We start from the raw sequence: 9,268 nt of genomic DNA, 5'->3' as shown, positions 1-9,268 counted from the left end.
TTTCGGTATTAGTGTTGAACCTAAGTAAGTGTTATTTGGTGTTTGCGTTGAGCATGAACATGATTTGGTCATGTTTACTGCAATACGGTTGAAAGATCGTGGATGTCACCTAGAGGGGGGGGGGTGAATAGGCGCTTTAAAATAATTACGGTTTAGGCTTGAACAAATGCGGAATAAACCTAGCGGTTAATTGGTCAAGCACCAAACCTACAGCAACTAGGCTCACCTATGTGCACCAACAACTTATGCTAAGCAATATAAACTACTAGGTGATAGCAAGATATATGACAAGAAACAATATGGCTATCACAAAGTAAAGTGCATAAGTAAAGGGCTCGTGTAAGAGATAACTGAGGCACGCAGAGAGGACGATGTATCCCGAAGTTCACACCCTTGTGGATGCTAGTCTCCGTTTGGAGCGGTGTGAAGGCACAATGCTCCCCAAGAAGCCACTAGGGCCACCTAATCTCCTCACGCCCTCGCACAATGCAAGATTCCGTGATTCCACTAAGGGACCCTTGAGGGCGGTCACCGAACCCGTACAAATGGCAACCCTTGGGGGCGGTCACCGAACCCATACACTTTGGCAACCCTTGGGGGCGGTCACCGGAACCTGTCAAATTGCTCGGGGCGATCTCCACAACCTAACTGGAGACCCCGACGCTTGATCGGAGCTTTACACCACAATGGTTGAGCTTCGAACACCACCAACCGTCTAGGGCGCCAAGCACCCAAGAGGAACAAGCTCAAGGGTACCAAGCACCCAAGAGTAATAAGCTTCTCCACTTGTAACTTCCACGTATCACCGTGGAGAACTCAAACCGATGCACCAAATGCAATGGCAAGGGCACACGGAGTGCCCAAGTCCTTCTCTCTCAAATCCCACCGAAGCAACTAATGCTAGGGAGGAAAATGAGAGGAAGAACAAGAAAGAGAACACCAAGAACTCCAAGATCTAGATCCAAGGGGTTCCCCTCACATAGAGGAGAAAGTGATTGGTGGAAATGTGGATCTAGATCTCCTCTCTCTCTTTTCCCTCAAAAACTAGCAAGAATCCATGGAGGGATTGAGAGTTAGCAAGCTCGAAGAAGGTCAACAATGGGGGAAGAACACGAGCTCAAAAGATAAGGTTCAATGGGGAAGAAGACCCCCTTTTATAGGACCTCCCGAATCCAACCGTTATGTGCTCAGGTCGCGTACTAGCGGTACTACCGCTTGGAGGAGCGGTACTACCGCTTAGCACAGTCAAAACAGCCCAACGAGAGAGAAAAACACGAGCTATAGTTCTGCCAGAGAGGTAGTACCGCTCTGGGGAGAGGTAGTACCGCTTACCGCATACAGAGGTACTACCGCTCGGGTGGATAGGTAGTACCGCTTACCGCTTATAAGAGGTACTACCGCTCTACTACCGCAAAACTCGACATGAAAAAGGCGCATCCCCAGAAGCAGCAATACTACGCGCGGCACAGGGCCACGGTACTGCCGCTTACAAGCGGTACTACCGCTCTAGAGAGTAGTAATACCTCTTGAGGCTTTCAAGAACACAACAGAGAAAACAGAGGATGCAATAAAGCCTAAACTGCCACAACTTCTGCATATGAGCCCCGAATTGAGCAAACTCAAGCTTGTTGGATAGATGACAACGAGTAGCATCCAACAACGAGTGATTATAGCAAGAAGAGGTAGGGGAGGTATGCCTAAGAAATAGAGGAGTGAAACCTCCAAAATAGAAGAACCGACATAACCTCCAACATCGAAAATATCAAAGAAGATGCACGTGAACTCCGTCTTTGATGAAATCGAGCTTGTCATGAAAATGACCATAGGCTCCAAATCTCACAAGGAGAAGAACCAAACAAGAACGAATAAAGATGATGCAAGGATGCAATGGTTTGAGCTCTCTAGGAATGATACGATCAAGCTACTCATCGAGAGCTCCCCCCTTGATAGTATGGCAATTGATCCTATAACCCGGTCTCCCAAGTACCACCATGAGACCGGTAAAATAGAAAACCTATAAAGGGCAAACCTTTGCCTTGCACATAGTCCACTTCAGCTAGATGATGGCAATCTTGACTCCCTCAAGTTGGACCACCTATCTTGATTGCGTTGGCTCGATGAAGACTAGTTGATTGCTCCCCCATACTCCACTATGGGTGAGCCACTCTTTGGCACATCTTCACAAGTCCATTGACACCACAATGGACATCAAGCTTCAAGGATGATCTCTTCGTGATGCTCCACTTGAACTTGCATACTGCAATCTTGACGACGATCACCACTTGATGTCATACTCTCCATGGGTTGTATGATATATTCCTCTTGACTCAAGCCCATGGAAACATACCATACCACGATATCACTTGATCCCACTTGGTAAATATTCTACGCTCTGTGCGTTGATCAACTTGAATCACTCTTTGTACATAGTCTTGATCAACCTTGAATCTTTCCATCTCTCTTCATTTGGATGATGTCTTGAAGGTATACATGAATGATCACACCATCTTCTTCTTCAAGACATGCTTGCAATAAGCTCAACACTCACATGACCAATCTTTGGATAATTCCTGAATAGCACCTTGGTCCACACATAAACTCCTTGAAACCAACACATGGACTTCAAGACATGCCTATGGACAAATCCTTCAAATATAACTCAATGCAACCATTAGTCGATAGAGAATGTCATCAATTACCAAAACCACACATGGGGGCACCGCATGTCCTTTCAATCTCCCCCATTTTGGTAATTGATGACAATAACTTTCAAGAGAGTTTAATTATGCATCACCATGCAATGCAACAACCAATGATGCAGGAGAATGAGATGCAAATGCTTAGGAACAAAACCAAAGCAAGGATAAGACTCTGAAAACCTTCTCCACAAAACTCTCTGAAACTTCTCCCCCATTGGCATCGATTGCCAAAATGGGCGAAAAGCTTAGAAGGCCAATATAAAAAGTGTTCCTCCATAAATTGTGTATTTCTCAACAAGATAGTGGAATGCCATACACATATCCAAAGGTAAATACTTGGAGGAACACAAACTATATTGAGGCACAAAGAATGCTAAAGAAAGATATGCCACAAGGACATAACAAAGAGAGACACAAGCAATCAAGCAATCAAAAGATACCAATTTAAGCAAGCAATCAAAGGATATCAATTGAACCAACTAGACCAAAGATCCTACGAGCCACAAGAATAAAGGATAATATGATATGAGCAAATAAGTGTTCTAAGGAAACTAGAGAAGCTCCCCATGATTTGTGCACACATAAGAATTTTTGTAGTTGGATACAAAGTGCACAAAATAGGATCATAGCTCCCCCAAAATCAATAGAAACTTAAAACAAGTGCAAGTGAGCATATAGGAAACAAAGCCTAGTACATGTAACAAACACATGGTTTAGCAACAAGTGAAAGAGGCAACTTAAGAATGGGCTCCACCAAAATGATGTGTGTGAGTCAAGGCAATGCACTTGAGAAGACTAATGTATGGATGAGCATTAAGCATCAATAAAGTCTTGAAAGAATGAGGCAACATGGTGCAAGGCCTATCATTTCCACACATAATAAGTAAATGGGTTCACAAGCTTACTAATAAGCATATAAAGAACCTATTATCGGTGTCAAAACCAGCAGATCTCGGGTAGGGGTCCTGAACTGTGCGCCTAGGATCGATGGTAACAGGAGACGGGGGACATGATGTTTACCCAGGTTTGGGCCCTCTCTATGGAGGTAATACCCTACTTCCTGCTTGATTGATCTTGATGAGTATGAGTATTACAAGAGTTGATCTACCACAAGATCGTAATGACTAAACCCTAGAAGTCTAACCTGTATGACTATGGTAATGAGTATGTCCTTTCCGGACTAACCCCTCCGGCTTATATAGACACCGGGGGGAATCTAGGGTTACATAGAGTCGGTTACATAAGAAGGAATCTTCATAGTCGGTCGCCAAGCTTGCCCTCCACGCCAAGTAGAGTCCAATCCAAGCACGGGTACAGTCTTCGGCCTTCATGTCTTCAACGCCCATCAGTCCAGCCCAATGTATAACAGACCGAACACCGGAGGACCACTTAGTCCAGGACTCCCTCAGTAGCCCCCAAACCAGTCTTCAATAGCGAGGTGTTTGGCACCCAAATGTTGGGGAACGTAGCAGAATTTTAAAATTTTCTATGCATCACCAAGATCAATCTATGGAGTCATCTAGCAACGAGGGAGAAAGGAGTGTATCTACATACCCTTGTAGATCGCGCGCGGAAGCGTTCAAGAGAACGGGGTTGATGGAGTCGTACTCGTCGTGATCCAAATCACCGATGACCTAGCGGCGAACGGATGGCACCTCCGCGTTCAACACACGTATGGTTGGGAAGACGTATCCTCCAACTTGATCCAGCAAGGGGAAGGAGAGGTTGATGAAGATCCAGCAGCACGGCGGCGTGGTGGTGGAAGCAACGGTGATCTCGGTAGGACTTCGCCAAGCACAGGGAGACGAAGGAGTGTCACGGGAGGGAGAGGGAGAGGCCAGGGGCTAGGGTGCGGCTGCTCTCCCTCCCCCCACTATATATAGGGTCCCTAGGGGGGCGGCCCTAGGAGATCCAATCTCCTAGGGGGGCGGCGGCCAAGGGGGTGGCTTGCCCCCCAAGGCAAGTGTGGTGCCCCCCACCCCAAGGGTTTCCAACCCTAGGCGCAGGGGAAGGCCCAAGGGGAGCGCACCAGCCGACTAGGGGCTGGTTCCCCTCCCACTTCAGCCCATGGGGCCCTCCAGGATAGGTGGCCCCACCCGGTGGACCCCCGGGACCCTTTCGGTGGTCTCGGTACAATATCGATTACCCCCGAAACTTTCCCGATGGCCGAAACTTGACTTCCTATATATAAATCTTCACCTCCGGACCATTCCGGAACTCCTCGTGACGTCCAGGATCTCATCCGAGACTCCGAACAACTTTCGGGTTACCGTATACTAATATCTCAACAACCCTAGCGTCACCGAACCTTAAGTGTGCAGACCCTACGGGTTCGGGAGACACGCAGACATGACCGAGATGACTCTCTGGTCAATAACCAACAACGGGATCTGGATACCCATGTTGGCTCCTACATGCTCCTCGATGATCTCATCGGATGAACCATGATGTCGAGGATTCAATCAATCTTTATACAATTCCCTTTGTCAATCGGTACGTTACTTGCCCGAGACTCAATCGTCCGTATCCCAATACCTCGTTCAATCTCGTTACCGGCAAGTCACTTTACTCGTACCGTAATGCATGATCTCGTGATCAACCACTTGGTCACATTGAGCTCATTATGATGATGCATTACCGAGTGGGCCCAGAGATACCTCTCCATCATACGGAGTGACAAATCCCAGTCTCGATTCGTGCCAACCCAACAGACACTTTCGGAGATACCTGTAGTGTACCTTTATAGTCACCCAGTTACGTTGTGACGTTTGGCACACCCAAAGCACTCCTACGGTATCCGGGAGTTGCACAATCTCATGGTCCAAGGAGATGATACTTGACATTCGGAAAAGCTACAGAAAACGAATTACACGATCTTTGAGCTATGCTTAGGATTGGGTCTTGTCCATCACATCATTCTCCTAATGATGTGATCCCGTTATCAATGACATCCAATGTCCACAGTCAGGAAACCATGACTATCTTTTGATCAACGAGCTAGTCAACTAGAGGCTCACTAGGGACGTGTTGTGGTCTATGTATTCACACATGTATTACGATTTCCGGATAACACAATTATAGCATGAACAATAGACAATTATCATGAACAAAGAAATATAATAATAACCATTTTATTATTGCCTCTAGGGCATATTTCCAACAGTCTCCCACATGCACTAGAGTCAATAGTCTAGTTACATTGTGATGAATCGAACACCCATGCAGTTCTGGTGTTGATCATGTTTTGCTCTAGGGAGAGGTTTAGTCAACGGATCTGCCACATTCAGGTCCGTATGTACTTTACAAATCTCTATGTCTCCATTTTGAACACTTTCACGAATGGAGTTGAAGCGACGCTTGATATGCCTGGTCTTCCTGTGAAACCTGGGCTCCTTGGGAAGGGCAATAGCTCCAGTGTTGTCACAGAAGAGAGTCATCGGGCCCGATGCATTGGGTATGGCTCCTAGGTCGGTAATGAACTCCTTCACCCAGACTGCTTCTTGTGCTGCCTCCGAGGATGCCATATACTCCGCTTCACATGTAGATCCCGCCACAACGCTTTGCTTGCAACTGCACTAGCTTACTGCCCCACCATTCAAAATATACACGTATCCGGTTTGTGACTTAGAGTCATCCAGATCTGTGTCGAAGCTAGCATCGACGTAACCCTTTACGACGAGCTCTTCGTCACCTCCATAAACGAGAAACATATCCTTACTCCTTTTCAGGTACGCTGAGGTGTTCCAGGCGGTGTGAGTTGTGAAACTATTCCACATTTTCTTAAGTGTGTGCCAAGTTCGTGACTCAAGTATTCTCCCCCATGATCTGATTGCAAGAACTTGATTTTCCTGTCACGTTGATTCTCAACCTCACTCTGAAATTCCTTGAACTTTTCAAAGGTCTCAGACTTTTTTTTCATTAAGTAGACATACCCATATCTACTCAAGTCATCAGTGAGGGTGAGAACATAACGATAGCCTCCGCGAGCCTCAACACTCATTGGACCGCACACATCAGTATGTATGATTTCCAATAAGTTGGTTGCTCGCTCCATTGTTCCTAAGAATGGAGTCTTGGTCATTTTACCCATGAGGCATGGTTCGCACGTGTCAAATGATTCGTAATCAAGAGACTCCAAAAGTCCATCTGCATGGAGCTTCTTCATGCGTTTGACACCTATGTGACCAAGGCGGCAGTGCCACAAGTATGTGGGACTATCATTGTCAACCTTACATCTTTTGGTATTCACACTATGAATATGTGTAACATTACGCTCGAGATTCATTAAGAATAAACCATTCACCAACGGAGCATGACCATAAAACATATCTCTCATATAAATAGAACAACCATTATTCTCGGATTTAAATGAGTAGCCATCTCGAATTAAACGAGATCCTGATACAATGTTCATGCTCAAAGATGGCACTAAATAACAATTATTGAGGTTTAAAACTAATCCCGTAGGTAAATGTAGAGGCAGCGTGCCAACGGCGATCACATCGACCTTGGAACCATTCCCGACGCGGATCGTCACCTCGTCCTTCGCCAGTCTCCGCTTATTCCGCAGCTCCTGCTTTGAGTTACAAATGTGAGCAACCGCACCGGTATCAAATACCCAGGAGCTACTACGAGTACTGGTAAGGTACACATCAATTACATGTATATCACATATACCTTTAGTGTTGCCAGCCTTCTTGTCTGCTAAGTATTTGGGGCAGTTCCGCTTCCAGTGACCACTTCCCTTGCAATAAAAACACTCAGTCTCGGGCTTGGGTCCATTCTTTGGCTTCTTCCCAGCAGCTTGCTTACCGGGCGCGGCAACTCCCTTGTCGTCCTTCTTGAAGTTCTTCTTACCCTTGACTTTCTTGAACTTAGTGGTTTTATTCACCATCAACACTTGATGTTCCTTTTTGATTTCCACCTCTGCTGATTTCAGCATTGAATATACCTCAGGAATGGTCTTTTCCATCCCCTACATATTGGAGTTCATCACAAAGCTCTTGTAGCTCGGTGGAAGCGACTGAAGGATTCTGTCAATGACCGCGTCATCCGGGAGATTAACTCCCAGCTGAGTCAAGCGGTTATGCAACCCAGACATTTTGAGTATGTGCTCACTGACAGAACTATTTTCCTCCATCTTACAACTGAAGAACTTGTCGGAGACTTCATATCTCTCGACCCGGGCATGAGCTTGAAAAACCATTTTCAGCTCTTCGAACATCTCATATGCTCCGTGTCTCTCAAAATGCTTTTGGAGCCCCGGTTCTAAGCTGTAAAGCATGCCGCACTGAACGAGGGAGTATTCATCAGCACGTGACTGCCAAGCGTTCATAACGTCTTGGTTCTCTGGGATAGGTGCATCACCTAGCGGTGCTTCTAGGACATAATCTTTCTTGGCAGCTATGAGGATGATCCTCAGGTTCCGGACCCAGTCCGTATAGTTGCTGCCATCATCTTTCAGCTTGGTTTTCTCTAGGAACGCGTTGAAGTTGAGGAAAACGTGGGCCATTTGATCTACAAGACATATTGTAAAGATTTTAGACTAAGTTCATGATAATTAAGTTCATCTAATCAAATTATTCAATGAACTCCCACTCAGATAGACATCCCTCCAGTCATCTAAGTGAAACATGATCCGAGTTAACTAGGCCGTGTCCGATCATCACGTGAGACGGACTAGTCAACATTGGTGAACATCTTCATGTTGATCGTATCTTCTATACGACTCATGCTCGACCTTTCGGTCTTCCGTATTCCGAGGCCATGTCTGTACATGCTAGGCTCGTCAAGTCAACCTAAGTGTATTGCGTGTGTAAATCTGGCTTACACCCGTTTTATTCGAATGTTAGAATCTATCACACCCGATCATCACGTGGTGCTTCGAAACAACAAACCTTCGCAACGGTGCACAGTTAGGGGGAACACTTTCTTGAAATTATTACGAGGGATCATCTTATTTAAGCTACCATCGTTCTAAGCAAATAAGATGTAAAACATGATAAACATCACATGCAATCAAATAGTGACATGATATGGCCAATATCATTTGCTCCTTTTGATCTCCATCTTCGGGGCTTCATGATCATCATTGTCACCGGCATGACACCATGATCTCCATCATCATGATCTCCATCATCGTGTCTTCTTGAAGTTGTCTCGTCATCTATTACTTCTACTACTATGGCTAACGCTTTATCAATAAAGTAAAGTAATTACATGACGTTTATGTTGACACGCAGGCCATAAATAAATAAAGACAACTCCTATGGCTCCTGCCGGTTGTCATACTCATCGACATGCAAGTCGTGATTCCTATTACAAGAACATGATCAATCTCATACATCACATATATCATTCATCACATCCTTTGGCCATATCACATCACAAAACACTTGCTGCAAAAACAAGTTAGACGCCCTCTAATTGTTGTTGAAAGTTTTTACGTGGCTGCTATAGGTTTCTAGCAAGAACGTTTCTTACCTACGCCAAAACCACAACGTGATATGCCAATTTCTATTTACCCTTCATAAGGACCCTTTTCATCGAATCCGATCCGACTAAAGTGG

This window comes from Triticum urartu, chromosome 6 (assembly GCF_003073215.2).
Source record: "Triticum urartu cultivar G1812 chromosome 6, Tu2.1, whole genome shotgun sequence".
NCBI lineage: Eukaryota > Viridiplantae > Streptophyta > Magnoliopsida > Poales > Poaceae > Triticum > Triticum urartu.
The sequence above is the reverse complement of the archived record's forward strand: the minus strand, read 5'-3'. Positions refer to the sequence as shown.